Source organism: Populus trichocarpa, chromosome 17 (assembly GCF_000002775.5).
Source record: "Populus trichocarpa isolate Nisqually-1 chromosome 17, P.trichocarpa_v4.1, whole genome shotgun sequence".
Lineage (NCBI taxonomy): Eukaryota > Viridiplantae > Streptophyta > Magnoliopsida > Malpighiales > Salicaceae > Populus > Populus trichocarpa.
The window spans coordinates 14,321,530-14,347,288 of NC_037301.2; the positions used below are offsets into that span (position 1 = coordinate 14,321,530).

At 31.7% G+C, this 25,759-nt stretch overlaps 1 pseudogene; it reads right to left on the reverse strand.

The window, feature by feature from the left end:
- Window positions 1-17,787: 17,787 nt before the first annotated feature.
- LOC112325628 (uncharacterized) lies at window positions 17,788-20,531 on the reverse strand (annotated as a pseudogene).
- Between the last annotated feature and the right edge of the window lie 5,228 nt (window positions 20,532-25,759).

The window sequence follows — 25,759 nt, forward strand, 5'->3', positions numbered from 1 at the left end:
TAAAATTCTTAACATTCTGGTACTGAAAACGACCATATTAATTATTTTTATGGATAATATTTTTAATGAGATTGATTTTTATTTTATTCCTAACTTTATTTCCCAGCAAGTTAATTTTTTATCTTTCATTCAAGTCATCATCTTCTAATGACTATCTTTAAATTATCACAATTAATTATTATAAAAAATTAAAAAAGTAAAGAAATTATTATTAGATGATCACATCAATAGCAAAAGCTATAGTAGAATTAGAACTCGTGACTGTTTAATTATTAAAATTCTGATATTAATGTTAAAAAACTAATTTAATTTAAAAATTTAAACTTCTTAAATAAGATGATAAAATATAATTTATATTATTCTTTAATACCGTTAAAACTTATATTATCAAACAATATTCTATTAGACATTATCTTATTCCATTATCTGAAACAAATACTTGTGATATAAAATGGATTGCTTCGGAAAGGAGCAATTGGAGAGACTTGTCATCTTTCTTAATTCGCTGCAGCATCATTTTTAATCTTTCATTTTCCTCTTTCACCTCACCCATTTCATTTTCCTCTTGATTATCCTAATGTTTTATTTCCAGTGTATTTCTGATTGTATAAAAATTTGACGCCAAACTCCAAAATAAAAAGACAAATTGATTTGATCATTTACAGGATTTTTAATATCGAGAAAATTAAACCTCAGAAATTCTGGTTAGCTTCCTTACGGGTTCCCTAGAATTTCTGCAGATTCTGCAACAAAACGAAGCTATTTTTCTCTTGATGTCCAAGCTCTGTTCTTCCCTCTTTCATTCAAAACGACCCTATTTCTCAATTTTATTTTCAATTTAACCCTCAATTATGGCCTAGAAATTTGCAAACTTTATTTTCTTCTATGATGCTCAATTATTGATCCAATTTAAAATCCCAACTATTTTATATTTTTTTTTTGCATTTTTTGCATGCTTTTCAATATTTTTTTGGGAAATATTGCGTGCATAAAAGTGCAACCTGGACAATTTCTTCTAATTCAATTCTGTCAAAATTGCCTCTCAGATCCTTATCCACCATGAGATTTAGCTTTCTATCATGATGGAGCTTCTTCACCTGAAAAAAAAAAGAGCAAAGATGAGGTGGTGTTGATTATCTGAATGCAGAACGATCTTGGATCAATTTGTTTTGACTCTATGTATATTAACTATTTCCTAAAATGTTGGAAAATTATTGATGTCATATGCTTACATGAATGATGACCGGTGGTTTTGTAGTATTATAACCATCAATTTTATCTTAAATCAATATTAAATAAAAGAGAATAATATATAAAGTTGAACATAAACTAAAATTTAAATTATTTGAACGGAATTGAAATTTAATTATTAAATCCAATATTATAGTTGTGAGGTCATTAAAGTTTTACAATCCAATCAAGATCCTAGAACTTCTTTCACTCAAGAAACTTTAAAAAATAAGTTAAAAGTGAAGAGTGTTAAGAATAATATATAAAATAAAAATTAATCAATCGGTAATTATAAAAATCAACTTTTTAAAAAATATTCAAACACAATTATCAAATTCAATATATAATATAACCATATATAGTTGTTGCACCAATAACTTATACGCAAGCTTTACAAAACAGCTTGGGTGGCCAAGCAAGAACCAGCTAGAGAGCATAACCAATCCTCGATTTTGCTTTTTTTTTTTTTATGTTTAAAAATTGCTTTTAAAAAATTTCAAATTTTAATTTTTTTCTTTACTTTAAATTAATATTTTTAGTGTTTTCAGATGATTTTAATGTATTGATATGAAAAACAAAATTAAAAAAATTATCATTTTAATGTATTTTTAAGTGAAAAATACTTTAAAAAATAATTATAATCATATTTCTAAACGAATTTTTTATTCCCAACTTATTGAGAACAAGGATGAATAACAAATGAGATTATATTTATTAATTTTTGTTTTTATGATATTGTAATTATATGAGTTTAAATCTAATTCGTTTATAAGCTCAATATCAAGCTAAGCAACTTAAACGAGATTAGTTCAATATAAGTTGGAGCCTAATAAAAGTTTGAAATTAACTGAATGTAAATCTTAGGCTTTAAGCTCGTCATAAGCACGAGCCGATCGAGTTTGAACCTCTCTAAACTTGGATGAGTTGGGCTCGAACATATTAAAACGTGACTCGATTCATTTGCAGCACACTATGTCCCTATCCAACGCGAGAGAGGAACCTCCCCATGCATGGCGATATTTAATCAAATAGTTCAAAGGCTTTTTTATTTCTTATTTCACACTTAACTAGTTAATACATCGGCGATAACAATCACATGTCATGAAAGTCCACACTTAATTTGAAATATATCGGTTACGATTGTTTTTGTGATTTAAAAAAATTTAAAATATTTTTATTTTAAATTAATAATTTTTTTGGTGTTTTCATATCATTCTAACGTGCTGATGTCAAAAATAATTTTTTAAAAATAAAAAAATATTGTTTTGATGCATTTTCAAATAAAAAGCAACCGCAACATATTGACTATGTATGGTCAAAGACAAAAAATAAAAACTATCTAATAGGTGGCCAGTGGTAAGAGCTTGAGACTAAGGAGTTTGCTTCTCCTGTGGTCTCAAGTTCAAGCCCTGTGGTTGCTAATATAATAGTCACTGGAGGCTTACATGGTCATTAACTTTAATATCCATAAAATTAGTCGAAATATGTGTAAACTGGCCGTAATATTCACATTAAAAAAAAAATTGAAGCCATTTTCATTAGATTATGATTTGATTGACAAAGGAATTTTTTTGGCTGACTGGTACGTGTCCTATCTCAGCAGCAGTCCATTTTTCTTCCACTGCCAGCTGATGTGCCATCTCATTTTGGGTGGTTGGTAAAAAAAAAAATCAAAAAACTTAATCGAACCGCTGAAGTACGTCAAGAAAAATGATAAAAAGTGATGGTTCAATTAGGACCAGCCCATCAGGCCATGCGGATCCAGATGGCACCGACCCGTTATCCTTCCACTGCCAGGAGCGAGAGGTGATCGCTGCTCTGTGAGACCAGCCTCACGCTATGCCCTCCACTCTAAGAGCTGAGACACCCAGGTCTTCACTAAGATGCCTTGGTTCAACTCCTGGCTTGGAACGGGCGGGCCAGATAACAGCCGCACTGGACCCGACCTTATAAGCATGGTCAACGTCCCACCACATTAAAGCCCCCACTCGGGTTACAAACTCACGTTGCTGAGCTCAGCTGGTTAGCAGTGTCAAAGTTAGGTGTATAGAGTTCAAATATTGTTCCTTTCTTTCCGATGTGGGATGTTCCTCTCTTACGTGTTCGTTAGGGAAGCTTGAGTGAGCAAAATCTATGGAAAAAGTAACAGATTGAGGAAGGAGAGGATTCTCCACTTCCGATGGAGAATTTTGCACTAGGTAAACAAGAAGAGAAAGTACATCAACTAAAATTGACCATGTTGAACGAGTAGAAGGTGTGAAAGATGATTGATTAACGAATTAATAACAACAACTAAAATAAAAATCATGAACCTTGATGGCTGTAGAACCATTGCTTAAAAAACAACTCAAAACAGCTCTAGCGCTTTGATGTGTAATAACAAACAAAAAGCACAAATCTTGTAAGCACATATGATCTAAGTGTAAATGTAAGAGAGTAACCATGTTTTTATCAGAAGTTGCACAGGCCAATCTTTCAAAAAAGAAGTAAAAACACAGATGAGGAAAAGAAATCGATGGTTTTATTGTTCAAAAAAGGATAAAAAATACAGAATCCTATCTGTTTCTTGATGAAATAGCTAGTCCTCTTCCTGCCAATTATACTGCCCAAGACCAACACCACTCTTTTCTGAATTTCTCTGATTTTAGGATTTTTTCCTGGCCTTCATTTTTCAGACACTAATCTCCATACATTCCCACTGAAAATCACAGGCAACAGAGGTGATTGGCAATCTATGTCGCCAAGGAGTTGGAAGAATTTCATGAGCCCAAGTTACCGCACCCTTCAATGCTCACTGTTATAACCAACAGTAGGGACTCCATCACAAGAGGCTCAACTGTGAATTCATTCAAGGGGAAAGAGATATTTATGGCACTTCAATTACAAATTCATTGCTCCCACAAAGAGGTGCGTATAAGCTATCCATCGGACAAAATATACGAAGAACCTAACAAAACCCTGGGGAAAAAAAAAAAAGGAAATCCAAAGCAAATAAACCTTTGGTTAGGAGGATGTAGCCGCGGAGCAATCAGTAACTAACAACACAGAAGCCATAGAGAGAGGTGCCGCCCTTTCCCTTCTTATATAACTCTAAAGAGCCTCGCGGCCAGAGTTTTAGGTTTAGGAAAAAAAAAACTAGAACATTACTTTCATGCCAGAAGTCTCTAATGAATTAAAAAGATTACTTTCATGCCATAAGTCTCTAAAGAATTTAAAAGATTCAAATATAGTCTCACTGTGGATGATATATATAAACAGTTTAAGATTTGAATTTTTTTCCTGGAAATGGGGGTGATGATCACCCTATTTATTAACAATTAAATTTACGCTTAAATTCAATCCTCGTAAACCTTTATTTGAGTTCTATTCAAACAATAGAAGAAAAGTGGTTATCATTTTTCATGGGAAATTTTGTGTGAAGCACTCAAGCTAGATATATCGTCGCAATTCATAAATTCATCTTAAAATTATTATTTAGACTAGCCGAAGCAAAGCTCCGGAAGAGCCTCGGGGCCATGCCACCCTAAACTTTAAAAAAGTTTATGTTTTAGTACTCTAAAAACCTTTTCAATTAGAACATTCAAATCAAGGATTCTTTAATCATATTGGCACTCCACCGTCTCTACTCGGCCCCTTGACTACTATATAACATTGAAATAGAGCAGTAAGCATCCATAGAAAGACAATCATTTAGAAGGTGGTATAGTGGTAAGAACTTAGAATTAAAAGATTTGCTTTCCTTGTAGTCTCAGGTTCGAGCCCTGTGGTTGCTAATATGATGGCCACTAGAGCCTTACATCATCGTTAACTTCAATGCCTATGGGATTAGTTAAGGTATGCACAAGCTAACGAGTTAATTAAAAAAAAAAATATTTCTAGTTTGAATATTGTATTTTCTATCATACATATATACATATAAGTGTGTGATCAACTAGTTAGACTAATTAATTAGAATCTAGTTGGTTTAAGGCTGTAATTTTTTTATAAATATGAAGGTCAAAATATGCGAAATTAAAGAATATGATTGAATCAATCAATAAAATCTTAGGAGATTAAATATTTGAGTGTTTGGTGCTTTTAATAATTGGTATCAAAGTTTAGAGAAAGCAAGAGAAATTGAATGCTGAGCAACTGGTTCAGATATCTTAATTTATGAGATCCAATAGGAAGCTAAAGCTACCAGATTGAATTTCTTTTGGGTTGAAGCCCTAGCAGCATTAATTAGAAAGAGGGGTGTCATTTTTTGTAGTAGATCTCTTGATTCTAGCCTCGGATATTGGGGTCATGTTCCCTACTGGTAGTGGTTTCAGAACAGTAGCGATCCCTGATCCGGCAGGAATAGATAGCCTTCTTCTAGGTAGCCATGCAGATTTGTCCTCGCCAGACAATTCAAGAACACCCATACTTTACTTAAAGTTGATGCAGTCCTTCCCCTGTTGGAAGCATAAGAATAAATGGAGAGTTGTGGTTTATCTTTGTCCTACTTGGATATTGATTTGGTGGCAGATCTTAATGGATACCTTAACTTGGATTTTCATGCTAGAACAACAGCAGACTGACTGCAGCTCTAATATTTCCATTTCGTTCTTGCTGAAGTGGTCTACCTTCAGAATCTTCAGAGATTATGATCCCGTCAGCATCTGTTTTCTGTTTTCAAATTCGATCCTGCCGTAACATGGAAGCTCCTTCTTCTGGACACTCCTTTTCCACCAGGACACTAGTTCCTGTCGTCCCTCTGCTGGCTTCTCCTTGCTTCATCCACAGCCTGCTTTCTCTGTTACACTCATTTTTCAAACATCTTCCTTGATCCTCATCAACTTGTCAAAACCCCATCTGGCCCCATAAATACATTTTAAAATTACAGACGAGGGATATGAATCAAAAATGATAATGAGATACTGAAAACTACTAACCGTTTTTATTTGTTGTACATAATATATATTAAATCAAATTATCATAAGATAAAAAAAAAAAAAAAACAAGATTTCGCCGTCTATGACAGGGTGTTTGTCTTGTCTATTTTTTTTTTTTATAAATTAATATTTCAAGATGCGAATGTTTGTCTTGTCCAATTTAAAAGATTTTAACTATTGTATCAGTTCCAAATGTTCCCATTCCAATATCCCATTTCTGGAATTCTTGAGTCCTTGTTCGCCGCAACTACAAACAAGACTGGAAACTGATTCTTTAAAGACAAAGAACCCACCAATGTACAGTGCCAAAAAGAGACCTGCCCTCCATTCCCTGCTGCATACCGTAAAGCATCGGAGATAATTGACAAGGGTGTGGATGAGTGTTGGATAGTTGTTGATATTTTCCTATTGAAGTCCGAAGATTTCTTTTTTGATAGGAGGATTTATGGCATGATTAGAATAGATATTTCAAATATAACAACAACTAGAGATCATATGCCAAGATGGCCAAGATTGTAAGAATTGTATAGTGGGCTTCAGAGGCTTCATGGGCTGAATAACCGAGTCAATACATGCTTGAAGTTTTTTCTTAATAGCTTTAACAAGAAGTGGAGTTTTCTAGCATTAAACTACGTGTTTCTTTGTAGGGATACATAGGTTACTTATGGGGTCTGAGAGTGCAAATGGCCGCATAGCAGAAGCGGAATGACCACAAATAGCAATATAGTGTGGTTTTGTAGTATTATAACCATCAATTTTATCTTAAATCAATAAATAAAAGAGAATAATATATAAAGTTGAAAATACACTAAGATTTAAATTATTTGAAGAGAATTGAAATTTAATTATTAATTCCAATATAGTGGTGAGGTCATTAAAGTTTTACAATCCAGTCAAGATCCTAGAACTTCTTTCACTCAAGAAACTTTAAAAAATAAGTTAAAAGTGAAGAGTGTTAAGAATAATATATAAAATAAAAACTAATCAATCGATAATTCTAAAAATTAATTTTTTTAAAACTATTCAAACTCAATTAGCAAATTCAATATATAACCATATATATTTGTTACACCAATAACTTATACGCAAGCTTTACAAAACAGCTCGGGAGACCAAGCAAGAGCCAGCTAGAGAGCATAACCAATCCTGGATTTTGCTTCTTCTTTTTTTCCTTTCTTTATTCCCAACTTATCGAGAACAAGGGTGAATAGCAAAGTGAGATTATATTTATTAATTTTTTTTTATGATATTGTAATTATATGAGAATATTTTTGTGAGTGTGTTAAAGTTTAATTAATCTAATTCGTTTATTATAAACTCAATATCAAGCTAAGCAACTTGAACGAGCATAGTTCAATATAAGTTGGAGCCTAATAAAAGTTTGAAATTAACTGAATGTAAATCTTAGGCTTTAAGCTCGTCATGAGCACAAGCCGATCGAGTTTGAACCTCTCTAAACTTGGATGAGTTGAGCTCGAACATATTAAAACGTGACTCGATTCATTTGCAGCACACTATGTCCCTATCCAACGCGAGAGAGGAACCTCCCCATGCATGGCGATATTTAATCAAATAGTTCGAAGGCTTTTTATTTCTTATTTCACACTTAACTAGTTAATACATAGGCGATAACAAGCACATGTCATGAAAGTCCACACTTAACAAGCCACAACACTTGAAGGGGAAAAACAAAGAAAGAAGAAAGCACACACAACTAGAGGAAGAAGAAGGCACAGACCACGAGAAACACAACAACATCCCACCATGTTTCTTAAACCATCACCACCCATCTTCTTCTCCCTTTTTTTTTCTGCATACATTATCTTTGCAAACGAAATTAGCACAGCAAAGACCATCCCCATGGCATCGTCGGCCATCACCGACACAGGTATCATTCATTTCACCAGCAAACATGATGTTTGAGAGTGGAATTTGCCTCATGGCAACCGTGGAATAAGGAACAGTGGCCACTACGAGCATGACCACCGTCAGAAGCAAACCAACCTTCTTGCACTCCATGATCTCTCCACTCTCAATCAATCAATTAAGTATCTGGATGTAATTATATATTATTGCATGCATGATACCTCTTGGAGAGCCTGCGTTTTATAGTGGTTGGAATCATGCAAAGACCATATCTTTTTCATTAATAATTGCAAGGTCACTTGTGGTTGGCAAAAAAAACCACATCTTTAGCTTCTCACTGGACAGGTGGTTATAGTTACGGTGCTGGCCAAACTAATTGGTTGGTTGTACATGAAATATGAGATTGAGATATAAAAAAAATATATATATAAAAAATCAAAGTTAAATAAAAAATATTTTTAAAAAAGAATCACATAACTCAAGGGTCAATAATTTAATTCCAAACGATGAAAGTGAAAAAAACTAATTTTAAAGAAAATATTAAGAAAAAAATCTGAGTCAACATGAGTTAAACCGACCAACCCATTACCTAGGATATGAGATCGAGATAACAAAAAAAAATAAGTAGGACAAATCACGAAGTTCAATTTCAATAACCTAATATTAAAAGATAAAATTGAAAATAAAAAATCAATTCATAAAAAAAACCTAAAAGAAAACCAAATTTAAACTGCACTAATATTTGAAACCAAAGTCATGAAACCAAAATTAACACGTAGAAGACAAACACTAAAAAATAACGAAGCAAAATTCTTAAACATAAAAAATAAAAAAAACAAAAAACAATAGCAATAAAAATAATAAGGGCTAATTTGTAAAAATATCTTTTCATTAAAATGATTTTTTTTAAGATTTTTTTATTTTAGATATAAGAAAAAATATCAAAATAAAAAAAAAAAACCTAAATACATCAATTTAATATTTTTAAATAAAAATAATTTGAAAAGCAATTAATTTTTTTTTTAACCACGTTGTTAGCCAACCTCATTTGTATTTATTGGAATAATACGAGGATAACGAGTAAACATATCTTTCTACTAATAATAATAACAATTGGAAGCAAGATTGCATGTGATGGAACATTATCGCCATATTAATTACATTTAGAGAAATATTTTAAGACATTTTTACAAATTGATTTCAATTGTTTTTTTTTTTTTATAAAAGTTTTGATAAAGAAAACAAAAATATAAGCACGTTTAGGAACTATAAAACTCAAAATCCTCTCATATCATTAAAAAAAATAATAAAAAAATTCCGTCTAAGAGCTAAATTAATTTGTTAGATGAATATTCATAACATTAACATAATATCAATAGTAAATTTGATAAATCATCCCCTATTTTAATTGCAATTTAATTTATCCACCCATCCTCGAAAATCTTCACGAACTTTCCTCTCTTTAACTCTTTCAGTAAATTCGTCAGAACTTGTTCTCTCTTTTCCTAACCCGAAAACCTCCCTTCCCATTTCTTTTACTTGTCGTTAATGTCCTCAATAAATAAAAGCGTGTATTTCCAGTTTAGGAAGAGAGAAAGTCTAATTCCACTAGAAAAACTGGAAAAAAACTCTTTTATATGAATTCAACCAACTCAAAAAGTAGTGGCAGGAAGCCATGGCCAGGGCTGCTTACGTTTTCCATAAACAATGCTCGATCGAGGGATCACAACTCAGTGGAGGGATCACAGACATCTTTTATAAAGTGTGCAGTACACTGTCTTGCGATTGGTTGTCAATCAGAGTTGGGTCTCTTCCCTTTTACTCAATCGGCAGACCCAACCATCTGCTCGTGAAAAATGCCCCGAGTTATAGCCGAACACCCTTCTCCTTGCTACATCAATAATTGGCAACAATAATGATAATTTAATCAAGATAATTCTATATAAAAAAATCATTCATTTGTATTGGGTGTGTGTGCATTATTTTTTTATTGAATATTAAATAATAGTTGAATAATTGATATTTATATGGATACTCAAAACCCAATAAATATAATATAAATACCTAATTTTTTTATCTAATAAATAATAAATAAAATATAAATCTCTAGAAATTAAAACCTAAATCATGATGCCATTGCCATCGCTAATTGGCTGTAGACGGTAGCAAGAGCATTGCTTTGGCGGTCCCTTTTGTTTGTAGTTTCAAGTAAGCATGTGTAAGAAAATTTACAATCGTTGGTATTATAATTATATATCCTTTTCCAATAGAATTTACATATTATATTAATATAATAACGAGTATTGTTTCACTTATAATAACCTGTATTTGTCATTAATCTTACAGTACTATTAAGTTTGAATCTAAAATATTATTTTTAAATATACCGGCTAGCATCGGCCACCCCCCTCGCGGCAGGCCTCTCCTTTGCCGGGGGTAGCATGCCGCAGCGCTAGCTCCTCCAGTTTCGACGGAGCCAACGCACGAGGTGAGTAGCGCGAGCACGTCTTCTTTGAATGAAAGGACGAACATTATCTCGCTAGTGACGTCCTTTATCATCTTTTTAGAGTTAGTGTTGTTGAAGACCTTTATAAGGAGCTGAAAGGCAGACCTTTTCATTGATGATTGCAAGCCTGTCCTGTACAAGTATTCCATCTTTTCAATATCATATAATTCGATTCCGAATTATTAATAAATAATATAAAATCATTTTTAAAAACCTTCTTAATAATTTAATTCTTTTATTAAAATACTTATTTGATATCATATAAAAGTTTTATTAATCACGATCCTTCCTAATAAAAAAATTACTTTCTAATAATCTTTTATTTTCTACACAAAATCAAGTCAAGAAAGAAAAAAAATTAAAAAAAAGAACCCAACAAATGTACAAAACATTTCAAAACAATAAAAAAATAAAGTTTTTTTTCCTAAAAAAAAAAACTAGAACATTGCTTTCATGCATGCCAGAAGTCTCTAACGAATTAAAAAGATTACTTTCATCCCATAAGTCTCTAAAGAATTAAAAAAAGATTCAAATATAGTCTCACTGTGGATGATATATAAACAGTTTAAGATTAGAATTTTTTTCTGGAAATGGGGGTAATGATTACCCTATTAATTAACAATTAAATTTACGCTTAAATCTAATCCTCATAAACCTGTATTTGAGTTTTATTCAAACAATAGAAGAAAAGTGGATATCATTTTTTATGGGAAATTTTGTGTGAAGCACTCAAGCTTGGATATATCGTAGCAATTCATAAATTCATCTTAAAATTATTAGTTAGACTAGCCAAAGCAAAGCTCTCTGGAAGAGCCTTTGGGCCATGCCACCCTAAACTTTAAAAAAGTTTATGTTTTAGTCTAGCAACCTTTTGAATTAGACCACTCAAATCAAGGATTCTTTAATCATATTGCCACTCCACCGTCGCTACTCGGCCCCTTGACTTGTATATAACATGGAAATAGAGCAGTCAGCACCCGCGCGTGGCTGGGATTAAAAAAATAAACTAAAATAGAAAGTGAGTTAGCAGTTTGGCTAACAATGAGGAGATGATTAGGAGGGAAAGATATTTCTAGTTTGCATATATATTACTACTTGTATTTTCTATCCTAGAAATGTGTAATCGACTAGTTAGATTGGTTAATTAGAATCATAGCTGGTTCATTTTTCTGTAAATATAAAGGTCAAATTAAGTATGCAAATTAAAGATGATTTAATCAATCTATAAAATCTTAAGAGATTAAATATTTGAGTGTTTAGTGCTTCTAATTAATAGTTGGTATATAGTTGAGACAACAAGGAAAAAAAAAATCATATGCAGCAGCGAAAGCAAACTCTTCGCAGTAGCAAAAACAGTAGACGAAGACGCAACATCCGTCTCACTGCAGTGGCAGCGACATAAAATAGAAGCAGTCCTCCCAGCAGCAGCAGCAACTTCCTTCGTGTTTCTCCAAAAGCAGCTATAGCACTTGTTTCACAGAAGAAAAAAAAATCAACGGTAAACTCCTTCACGTAACAGCAACTCGACGTACAAGAGTCCTCCCAGTTCTACACGTAACAGCAGCACCGGTAACTTGACAATCAGCACCTCAAACTGACACAACAGTCGCTTCAAACATGCAGTTCTAGCAGCAGCTCCAAACAGTTCTTACACACGAGCAGCAACAGAAAATCAAGAAGCAACAGCTTAGTCTCTTATTCGCAAGAGAAGCAGCACTGCAATAAATGGTTTCAACAGCAGCTAACAGTAGACTTCCACAACAATTTAGAGAAGCAGCAGTTGTGTAGTAACGTAGATCAGCGAAGCAAACGGAGGCTCTTTTGACACTACGATTAAACTATTCTTTTAAAAAATTTTAATCTTTTTTTAGTTTTAAATTAATTTTTTATAGTGGTTTTTTATCGTTTTAATATGATGATATCAAAAATATAAAAAAAAATATTTTAATACATTTTCAAATAAAAAATATCTTGGAAAGCAATCTCTACTATACTCTTAAACAATCTTATCGAAGCAAAAATAGCCACAGAATCATAAACACGCCAGTCTTCAAGCAAACCTCATAGAAAATTTTTATGGTACTTACAAAATGAATATAACAATCATATAAGTGAAGATAAGTTAGTCTTCTCTAATTTAAATGAATCTTATCAAAATTTTATGATGTTTGATGACAAGTTTAAAATTTCTGTTATGGAAAAAACAATGTAGGTAGCGTTTCAAATAAAAAAGAATACCATCCACACCATCTTTGATTTTTTTTTGTTACATAATTAAAAATAAATTTACTTAGCACTAATCAATTCAAGAAAAGAGGTATGGAGTTTATATATAAAAAAATAGAGTCCTCAATGGACGTAGCGTGATTACAAAGAGCTTGAGATTTGCACAGCAGGTCTCGAGTTCGAGTCAGGCGTGCATCTCTTGTAAGAGTTTGGAACAGCCGGGGCATTACTCTCTCACCTGGATCCACAAAGTGCGTTTTCTGGGAAGTGGAGTTTTCTCGAATCCAAAAAAAAAATAGAGTAAAATTGAAAATGACAGATTAGGCTTAATTTTGAAAGTTAACATGAGAATGAATCAATTGTTTCTTCTATATCTTCAAAACATTACTCGTTCACATTTTTCTATGAGGTTAAAGGAGGAAGCATGGCAACTACATTTTCGCTATGAACATTTTAATTTTGACGGATTGAAAATTCAGTGTTTTCTAACCACTCTTTCTCAAGTTTGTGAAGAATGAGTTGTTAGAAAACAACATTATTGAAACTAATTTCCACGAGGAAAGCAAGGAAGCTATTGGTGCTTGTTTGTGGGCCAGTAACTCCATTTTTTAGTGAAGGGAATATATATATATATATATATATATATATATATATATATATATATATATATATATATATATATATATATATATATAAAATCATTTTTATTGAGGATTATCGCCAGACCTTGTTCTCTCTTTTTCTAACCCCATAACTCCCCGTTTCCATTTTCTTTTCTTCTTGTCGTTAATGTCCATGGCCTGGGCTGCTTAGCTTGCCCATAAACAAAGCTCAATCGAGGGATCACAAACATCTTTTATAAAGCGCGCAATATCCAGTCTTGCTATTGGGTGGCTCGCTATTGGCGCTTGTCAATCAGAGTTGGGCCTCTTCCCTTTCACTCAATCGGCAGACCCTACCATCTGTTCGGGAAAATGCACGAGTTGTAGCATGAGACAATTTCAACCTTAATTGTTTTTGTCTTTTAAAAATATTTTTAAAAAAATTAATTTATTTTTAAATTTAATTTTATATTTTAGATTATTTTAATATGCTAATATCAAAAATAAATTTTAAAAACTAAAATAAATTATTTTTAATATATTTTTAAATAAAAAATATTTTAAAAAACAATTATTGTCATAATCTCAACACCCTTAAATTTTCCATCAATCCACCTAAGGATACCATTGTCGCGTTAGTGATATACATTATCTTTTTAGAGTTAGTGTTATTGAGTATCTTTATTCAAGGAGCTGAAAGGGAGACCTTAGACGTGCATTACATAGTATTATTAATTAATTTAAATTAAAATAATAATAAGAGTGATAAAACTTCAACTCTTATCATTAAATCAACAAAGTTATCGTATTAAAAGAAAACCCAAAATATAATTTATATTGGAATTACAACACTCAAATATCTATTACTCTGTCCAGAATCAAATTAAGGCATGCTCTTAAATGGTACGTTGTCCATCAATCCACCTAAGGTGGGGACGAACAACATTATCTTGTTAATTAGTGACCTACGTACGTTATCTTTTTAGAGTTAGTTTTATTGAATATCTCTATTCAATATGTAAAGGGAGACCTTTTCGTTGATGATTGCAAGCATTTCCTGTACAAGGATTCCATCTTATCATATAATTCGATTCAGAATTACTCATCAATAAAAAAAAAATCTAAAAAAAAAACTCTTGATAATTTAAATTCTTGAATTAAGATAATTATTCAACATTTGATGAATAAATTTAATCTTCATAAACCTTTTACCGAAAATTACCAAAATTGGAGTTCTATCCAAACAATATAAGCAAAGTGGTCAGCATTATAATGGAACATTTTACGTGAAGCACTCAGGCTAGGTATACAGTGCAGCAATTCATAAATGCTTTTAGTGAGAGAATAATCATCCAATTCATTCTCACACGTACGAACTTTGAGCAACAATTTGATGGCCCGACTCAAAATAATTACCCTTTTTATTACACTAATCTTAGAAAGTTCAATAATCAAGTGGGTAAAGTACATTTCATAATATTTAACCACATTAATTATATGTATGTGGGTACGTAAACCATATAAAACAATCTAAGCACGTGGTTAGACAAAGCATGGATGCTTTTATTTTTTAAAAAAATTGCTAGAATAAATTATTAATTCGTTCTTGAGAAATGAATTAATTAGTCTTTTTTATTATTTTTTTAAACCAGCTTATTGTGCTTGATCTAGTATTACTTTATTTCAAATTAATTAAGAAACTTTTGAACAAAATGTTGAGAAGATGATTGGATAGTTGGCGGCAAAGTAGTCCAACTACTAGCCTCTAATTCTTATAAATTGGATTAACTACGGGATGCAGTCCACTATTCTAGTGCTGTTTTTGTTGTTTTGATTCTGACTAAATAAATTAAAAGGGGCTAAAATCATCTTGCAAAACAAAACTTTGCAATTTGCCTAGACGAGTTGCAAGGATGAATTATTAACAACCTTTAATCACTTTGATCTTCCTTTCATGTATAATTACAGATTACTAGAAGGTATAATTTGTAAAATTATAGATTTTAATGTGTCAAACATAAACTAGTGTATGTTTTATCTTTTCCTTTTTATAATGGTTTTTCATCCACTTGATAGCCAGTTTAATAAATTTCCCTGATTTTCATAATATATATATATATATATATATTAGCTTGAATTGGTTTGCTGAGTACTTAGAACTTGTTTGGTAACGTAGTTACGATTACTTTTCAAAGTATTTTTTACTTTGAAAATATATTGAAATAATATTTTTTTTAAATTCAGTTTTAATATCAATACATCAAAACAATGTAAAACACTAAAAAATTTATTTTGAAGCAAATTAAAAAAAAAATTTCAAAAGCACTTTTGAAACACAAATATATATGTTTTTAAAACTTGATATAGAAATAAACCAAGTGTGAGCTTAGATAAGTTTAATTTATTAAGAAGTTGTTTTTTAAAGTGTTTTTTACTTGGAAATGTATTAAAATAATATTTTTTAAATTTATTTATGATATCAGCATATCAAAACATTAAAATATAATTTATTTACCTTGTTATATCTTATATATTAGTGCTATCATTTCATTGATAAGATACTAATATTATATCCCAAAAAAATTAAATCAATCTTGAAATTTGGACATAATCCTAACATGAAAATTTATATATTTTTTCTTCCAATGATTACAACACTCGAATTTCTCTTACTCTGTCCACGTTCAAATTAAGGCATGCTCTTAAATGGCATGTTGCCCATCAATCCACGGAAGGTGGGACGAACATTATCCTCTGGAGATTGTGTGATAGCATTATCCATTGGTTGCATGAATGATACCTCTATTCAAGGAGGTGCAATTATAAGGGACTTTTTTTTTTATAACTCGGGTTGTCCGAACCGGCTTATGCGCGCCACAATTAATTTTTGAATTCATTAAACACCCTGCAAGTCTAATAAACAGATAAGTTATCGCAGAGATGACAAGCATGCACACTAAATCTTGAACTCAGAATGCAGAAGGAAGGAAAATTTTGCCAGGATCGCTGGGTCAGAAGCCTTGGTGCCTTACAAGGGATGTTCTTCATGATTGCATGCATGTCCTGTATAAGTATTCCATATTATCTTTTTAACATAATTCGATTACAATTGTTAGTAAATAATACATTTTTTAGGAATATACTTAATAATTTAAATTTTTAAATTAAAATAATTGCTTAATATGATATAAAAAGTTTATTAACCAAATAGTAGCGACCTCTTCTTATCATATAATTTAACATAAAGTAATGACTGGTTTAAGAAATTCTTAAATCTTCACCTGTCTCTTAATTAGGGATTAATATAAGATTATTATTAAAGCTTCAACTAACATTTTAATCTTTTAAGTCAAGATGATATTAATTTTGTTATACATGATAATTGAGCAGCTAGCATGGTCAAGATGAGTAATAATAAATTATTTTATTTTATTTTATTTTATTTGTTTTCTATATATATTTAAGTTAACGGGTCCCAGGAATTAAATCGATGAGGGTAGCGCCAAAGAATTAAAAAGAATCAAATATAGTTTTCACAGTGGATGATATATCAACAGTAAGATTTGAGATTTTTTTTTTTTAACATGGGTGTCCGGGTCAGCTTGCATGCACCTCGACTAATCTCACGGATCCTGAAGTTAACGACCATATAAGCTTCCAGTGGCCATCATATGAGCATCCACAGGGCTCGAACCTGAAACCACAGAAGGAGCAAACCTCTTGATTCCAAATTCTTACCACTGGGCCATCATCTAGATGGTTAAGATTTGAGATTCTTTCTAGTTAGAAATGTGATGAACGGTTTATATAATCATCTTATATGATTCTGAGATGAGCGGATGCAGCCAAGTATAATATCTTCAAGGTAAACGGTTTTGAAGTCTCTTTAATATCTACACTTCTTAATTACCTTTGTCCTGTGAATCTTCTTGACCCTGTGGATCGAACAATTTAGTGGTTAATTAAGATTAAGAATTTCTATTTAAAATCTTACAATCAAACACAAAAAAAGAATGAGATGGAATTTAGAAATGAAATAGAGTACTTCTTATCAAGTACATATATAGTCTAAGATCAAGGCATCCTTCTGTGGAAAAAGAAATATCGGTAAGGTTGCTTGTTGTGCACCTTCAATTTGAGAAATAGTCTTAGATTGATAACAAGTTCTCATTTACATACTTTGTGTTGGGTTATTGCATGCTTCGTCATCTTGGATAGCTCCCATTTCATAGTGGTTGTTCTGTGTTGTGTTGTTCCATGCTTTATCTCTCTTGGAGAGCCCCCATGAATTCACAGTGGTTGAATTAACACAAGAACCATTCCTTTCTCATCCGTATCTGTAAGAACAATATTATCTTTTCTGTGCAAAAGATGACTTGTGATATTGGAAACTCAAGTAGGAATAGAAGAGTTCACAAAAGTTTTTGAAAGTTCGATACTTTGTAGTTTCTGATTGCTTGGTAAATGTTCAGCACACCTTGGCTATTTATATAGCCTAATAACACAGTCTAACAAGAGTTCTAATAAGAGAAAAATTACAACAACTGATAAAAATAATCTTAATTCTTATTAAGATATAACCTAAAGATGGTTGGTTCAAATCAGAACTCAAAACACCTCAAGTCAGAGACTCTAATCCGGCTAGCATCTGTCTCACTTCAAATTGGATTCTGCCGTAACATAGAAGCTTTGCTCTTCCAGACTCTCCTTTTCCTCAAGACATTGGTTTGTGTCGTCCCCTACTGGCTTCTCCTTGCTTCATCCGTAACCTCCTTGCTCTGTTATACGCATTTTTCAAACGTCTTCCTTGATCCTCATCATTACCTTCCCCTTCAAGAAGATCCTTGTTCCCAAGTGTCGACTTCCGGTGTCTGACATCGTCCTTGAATTTTTCAATAGTCTTGTTCAAGGATCCCCTGGTCTTGGATGTTGTAGAATTCTTCTTCTGAGAAGTATTCTTGTTGGCTGATTCTATCACTGTGGAAACTTCAGCAGCATCAGCGTTTAGGGACCTGGGACTCAGTTTCCTTGTCCCTGTTATACAATGAGAGTTATGAACTTCGTCATTAGATGATCGAGTTGCGTTTTTAGGAAGCATCTGAGAATAGGTTTCCGAGACCAGAACCTGTTCTTAATGTTCTGAAATATTATAGCACTCAAAATAATTATTTCACTAATTCCCCAAAATCAGTAAGTTCATGACGACCTACATACGATTTCAGCTCATTCCGCAACCTTTAAATTTGAACCGGCTCACATCCAGGTCCTAAGGGAAGTTTGAAGAAAGCAAGAGAAATTGAATGCTGAGCAATAGGTTCAGATATCTTAATTTATGAGATCCAATAGGAAGCTAAAGCTATCAGGTTGAATTTCTTTTGGGTTGAAGCCCTAGCAGCATTGATTAGAAAGAGGAGTGTCATTTTTTGTAGTAGATCTCTTGATTCTAGCCTCGGATATTGGGGTCATATTCCCTACTGGCAGTGGTTTCAGAACAGTAGTGATCACTGATCCGGCAGGAATAGATAACCTTCTTCTAGGTGGCCATGCAGGTTTGTCCTCGCCAGACAATTCAAGAACACCCATACCTACTGAAAGTTGATGCAGTCCTTCCCCTATTGGAAGCATAAGAATAAACGGAGAGTTGTGGTTTATCTTTGTCCTACTAGGATATTGATTTGGTGGCGGATCTTAATGGATACCTTAACTTGGATTTTCATGCTAGGACAACAGCAGACTGACTGCAGCTCTAATATTTCCATTTCCTTCTTGTTGAAGTGGTCTACCTTCAGAATCTTCAGAGATTATGATCCCGTCAGTATCTGTTTTCTGATTTCAAATTCGATCCTGCCGTAACATGGAAGCTCCTCCTTCTGGACACTCCTTTTCCACCAGGACACTAGTTCCTGTCGTCCCTCTGCTGGCTTCTCCTTGCTTCATCCACAGCCTGCTTGCTCTGTTATAATCTTTTTTCAAACGCCTTCCTTGATCCTCATCAACTTGTCAAAACCCCATCTAGCCCCATAAATACATTTGAAAATTGCAGACGAGGATATGAATAAAAAATGATAATGAGATACTGAAAACTACTAACCGTTTTTATTTGTTGTACATAATATTAAATCAAATTATCATAAGATAAAAAAATATATATATTTCGCCGTCCATGACAGGGTGTTTGTCTTGTCTAATTTTTTTTTTATAAATTAATATTTCAAATGCGAATGTTTGTCTAGTCTAATTTAAAAGATTTTAACTTTTGTATCAGTTCCAAATGTTCCCATTTCTGGAATTCTTGAGTCCTTGTACGCAGCAACTACAAACAAGACTGGAAACTGATTCTTTAAAGACAAAGAACCCACCAATGTATTGTGCCAAAAAGAGACCTAATCTGAGCTCTCCATTCCCTGCTGCATACCGTAAAGCATCGGAGATAATTGACAAGGGTACTGTGGATGAGTGTTGGATAGTTGTTGATATTGTCCTATTGAAGTACGAAGATTTCTTTTTTGATAGGAGGATTTATGGCATGATTAGAATAGATATTTCAAATAGAACACAACTAGAGATCACATGCCAAGACGGCCAAGATTGTAAGAATTGTATAGTGGGCTTTAGAGGCTTCATGGGCTGAATAACCGAGTCGATACATGCTTGAAGTTTTTTCTTAATAGCTTTAACAAGAAGTGGAGTTTTCTAGCAATAAACTACGTGTTTCTTTGTAGGGATACACTTATGGGGTCTGAGAGTGGAAATGGCCGCATAGCGGAATGACCGCAAATGGCAACGAAAAGAAAGGGCACCATCAGATGCAAACCAACCTTCTTGCTCAACATTTCCATGATCTCTCCTGCAGTTAACACTCTCCATCAATTAAACTACTTTATTTTGTGTTTTATATATATATATAGTGGGCTTAAGAGGCTTCATGGGCTGAATAACCGAGTCGATACATGCTTGAAGTTTTTTCTTAATAGCTTCAATAAGAAGTGAAGTGGAGCTTTCTAGCATTAAACTACTTGTTTCTTTGTTGGGATACATATGTTACTTATGGGGTCTGAGAGTGGAAATGGCCGCATAGCAGAAGCGGAATGACCACAAATGGCAACGAAAAGAAAGGCCACCATCAGCAGCAAACCAACCTTCTTGCTCAACATTTCCATGATCTCTCCTGCAGTTGACACTCTCCATCAATTAAACTACTTTATTTTGTGTCATACCTCTTGCAAGAGCAGACTCCATTATATAGAAGGACCACGCGTGCTATTCCATTGATAATTGCAAGAAATTTGCAAGTGATGTGTGGTTGAACAAGTGCCAACACCGGGATTTTCTTTTCTTTTCTTTGGTTGCAACGCATTACAAAAAAATTGCCCCAATACGTGCTAACATAAAGATCGGTTGGTAACATAATGAATAACGGTTGAAAAAAATATTCCTTTATCAAGAAATACAAATTGTTCAACCAAGCTACTAATTGAGCTTCTTTATTAAGATTCTATTTTTGCTAAAATATATGCTACACAATTAAACCATTAATTTATATTTTCTCTTTTTTTTTAATTTTTATGTGGGATCCAAAAATAGATGACAAAAAAAAAAGAATAGATCTCATTAATTATTTGAATAACCCTTAAGATTGCTAGTTTTCCATTAATAATTGCAAGTTGGGCACAGCACAAACTAGGGTTTTTCAATATTTTTTTTTAGATCAGTAAAAATCAAATACTAAATCAATTGAGAGATGAGATAAACCGATCTAAACCCTTTAATTAAAATGAATAAAAAATGAAACCAACTTGAGAAATACTTCATAATTAAGTAATTTAATAAAAAAATCTGTTAAAATATTCATGTTAATTAGTATATTATCCAAAGATGTACATGAAGATTTGAGGAGAAATAAAAATCCACAGTGGTACCCTCGCATTCGAAACCTATCTTCAGCTATTAGTAAGTAAAAGTAAATTTCACAAATCATCCTGTATATATATATTTGGATACCAATTTCACTTTTTTTATATGTATATTGTCATGAACATTCTCTCTGGAGGATGAAAATTATGAATAAAACTGAGATTTTGCTTCCCTCCACTAACCCAGTGTTTGTCTTTGAATGGATTAATTTTGCTATTTCAACAAACCTTGCTATCTCTCTGTATGCTGCATCAATGGAGAGACACCCAACTTTCAATACTACAAAGATAATTGATGGCATATATGGTACCCATTTTTAAAATGGTATTTAGGACAAAAATAATATGTCAGTCAACTCTTTGGTAAATTGAAGAAAATCTATAGTTCGTTCATTGATTCAACATTCATTTAAAGGAAAAAAAAGAACGAGCACTTGAGGGTCTAGCTGTTGTGGTCAATTGTGTGACTTGTTCCGTCCCCGTCCCGGGTTCGATCCTTTATGTGCACGTCTGTCACCCCCGCGGTGCCTTACCTGCTTCTGGGCTTGCAGGATGTCCAGTGGACCATGGGGAATAGTCGTAGTGCGCGTAAGCTGAACCGGACACCCCACGTAAATATAAAAAAAAAAAAAAAAAGAGAACGAAACGAATAAATCACATCAATGATATGAGCTGTGGGCTATCCTCCTTGGGAGGTTACTGGGTAATAAAAACTCATTCTTTACACGTTATCGTTGTATATTTAGTCAAAATTAAAATCAATTGGCTACAAATAATTTATAGCTTGTCTCTACCTCCATGAAAAGCTCCCATCTAATTTAAATAGTATAATATAAAATTATTTTATAAAGTGTCATGTATATAATAGCTTAAATTTTTAAATTACATTATGCTTTGGTAAATATTGATGTTTAGAATCATTTCTTTACTATAATTAAATATAATTATAGTGTTTAGTTTAAATTCAATTGATAAATAAGTTAAATTTATATGCTTAGAAGAGATGAAATTCAATTCATTTTGTTTCATATATTACCATCATCATATTTATCTTATTTTTTCAAATATCTCTAAAAAAACAAAGGTAGATAGATATTTTAAAAAAATTAATTTTAATATTATATTTTTTTTATTAGAATTGTAAATCAGTGTGGTTAACTTCTAATTCACTTTTGTATAATTTTTAAAAATTAAATTCTATTTAGAATTTAATTCTCATACTCAATATACAAAAACAATATCTTTAAGCATCCAATTGATTCCAATTCTTTGAAAAAGACGATTAATTGCATGGTACCCATTTGTCAAACTTATTTGAAAACTGAAGTGGACTCATTTTTTAAGGTAGGTTGTCCTTCGTGTTCGTAGGATGGTGCTGCTGGGCAATCAAAGCTCCCTATTTTATACGTTGTATGTTCATAATCAACTAGCTATTCCTAACCTATTAATTACTCTTTATAAGGAAAGTATTCCCATTTTTTGCCCTAAAAGTTTCAGGCCTTCAAAGCCTTTTTCTTTCCTTTTTCAGAAGGTCAATAAATCAAATAAAAGGAAGAGGCATAAGGTCAAGTTATTCATGGGCAAGAGCTTTTGACAAGCCAAATCAGAGCAGCAATTAATAGCATAAAACTATATTCTGCAGCTTCAAGTAAAAAACTTAAATGTTTTGGTGGGGATGATCATTATTTTATATATAGGGCTAATAACATGTTTTCTCCTTGTAATTTTGATCTTTTATGCATTTTTCTCCATGTACTTTTGATCTTCTATGGACTTTGTCCTCGAAGATTTTTTTTTTCAGAATTATAAAAAATATAGAAAAAAAGCGTGGGTTTTTTCAGAATTATAAAAAATACTAAAAAAACTAAATTAAGTTTACAGGATAAAGAATTACCTTTTTTTTTCCTTTATCAAATATTAAATACTAATTTAGGATATATGAGCTTGTTAGTTTGTTATTAAAATAAATATGAGTCTGTTTTTTTTTTTTTTTGTGTGTGTGTGTTATTACACTCTATTTTTTAGCTTAAATATTTTTCTTTTCTTAAAATTTTTCAGATAATTCCTGCATTTTTTTCCCTTAATCTGTTTTTTAACATTTGGGTATTTTATTTATTTTCAAATATATGAGAAAAAAGTTAATTAACTAAATTAAAACCTTCTTCTTCATCTCTTCTCCACCATATAGGCATATACCATAAAAACAAGATTTCTAATATTTTTCAAGACAAATATATTTTTAATATTGATTTAATAAAATTATCAAAAAATATCAAAAAATATATTTTTTTGATATTTTTTTCAAAACAAATATATTTTTAAAAAACACTAAAAATAAAAGTTACCCATAATTAACATGATTCAATATTATAAATTCTCATAGAAAAATGCAGAGCATCTAGCTAGAATACGAGGACAAAGACAAACTGGACATGTTGAGATACTGGTTAATTAGTAACTCATTTTAATATATATATATATATATATAAATTAATTTAAAAATACATTAGATTTGATACAGATTCTAAAAATATTTATATTCATCGAAAATAACACAAAAGTGCACGCACAGACACTTATGCATGCATGCTCTTTGTTTAATAAGAATCACGAGTTCCTACGGATCCATATTCCAGATGCCCTTGCCTAAATATTGGAATTGAAAACAAAAATAAAGAGGTGAAATTAAATTAACAATACTGATGGAAATAAAAACAAATAAATAATATAATAAAGTGGAGAATGTAAATAAAGACAAATTAAGGACTTTTTTTTTTATTTGAGAACATTATATTATTTATTCTTCAAGTATATGAACATAATTAAAAAAAATTAAATCATAGGAATTTTTTAGTGTGTAAATTAGAGGAGCTTTGACAGAGATTTAAAGAAAAAGAGAAGGAAAAAAAAAAGAAAACAGGTATAGGTATTTGAATTATGTTTCATCAAACATTTTTTTCTACCGCACGAGACCAAATATTATGGACAAGGCCAAATCATCGTGTCATTGTTTTTAGATTATTGTGAGTAATTGTATCAGTTTATATATATTTTTATTAATTTTATAGGTTTTCAAATTAATAATTATGTAAATCTTCAATAATTTTAAAGTCTGTAAGACTCGAACTGGTAACCTCTAGAAAGCAAGTTTAGAGCCTGATCAATTGAGCTACATTTCTCGGGATTGCAAACCATCTATTTTTGTTTTCTCGGATAAATGTCTCAAGCAAAGAAGTGTTTACTAGGGCGGTAATTTATGTTTTTTTATATGTTTTAAAAATATATTTTACTTACAAATATATTAAATTAATATTTTTTATGACTTCTTAATTTTTTTATATACTAATATAAAAATAAAATTAATATATTTTTAACTTAAAAATACTTTTAAAAAATATTTCACACTTCAATATAAACACACGTATACAATTCCTGAAAGACTCTAATCCTGGAAATCAACATGACATGATTTTAAATCAAACGGGCCAACACATTATTCTAATTAAATTAAGCTTTGATTATCGATTGATTGACCAATGATATATTTCAAATCGTTTTTTTTTTTTTACAATATGTTTAATATTCTATCATGGTTTTACAGGCAGATCCCTAAAAAGTTAACATAACATGTTATTTAATAAATAAAAAAACTGTACATCTAATTGAATCAAGCTCTGATTCAATTAACCAATAGCATATTTAATGGAGCTAGAAGTTCTTTTGCATCAATGTAGAACTCATAAGAGATACTTCGAGTAGGAAAAAAACATGACATAATCTCCAATAAGAGGGAATTACATATGAAACTAATCGAATCATTCTTTGATTGCTAGCTCATTAATCAATAATATATTTAGATAGTGTTTGATAGTGTAGTTGCAGGTACTTTTCAAATAATTTTTCGTGTCAAAATACATGTCAATGATATTTTTTTATTTTTTAAAAATTATTTTTGACATTAGTACATCAAAACGATCCAAAATATACAAACCATATTAAATTTTAGCAAAAAAAATTAAATTTTTTAAAAACGTAGTCGCAGCCGCGTTTTCAAACAAGTCCGATCATAATTTTTACACATAGATAACTAAATTTTTTCTTAGAAATGGACTCGAAGTGGAGCTTGGGTCATGATTCGAGCTAATTAATAAAAAAATAAATTTTTCTTTTAAATAAAATTAATTGGTTTGATCAAGTCGGGGGTCAATTTTTAGGAGTATTTAGGCAACTGTGCTTAACAGAGGTAAATTCATGGTATCATGATGTAAGATTACAGCTCATTCGTATAATGCACCATGAAAATGACAGCCACCAAGCAAAGCAAATCCAGTCCATTTACATACACAGTGATGCTACGACCACACCCACAAGATCTAGGAGCATCCAGAGAGGCCACAACTATCAACGCTATAAAGACACTTGCTTCCCTGGCACCCCCTTTTGTCAAAGCGTGTTTTGGACATAAGCGGTGAGTTTACTCGAAGAAATTGCAGTCTTTTTTTT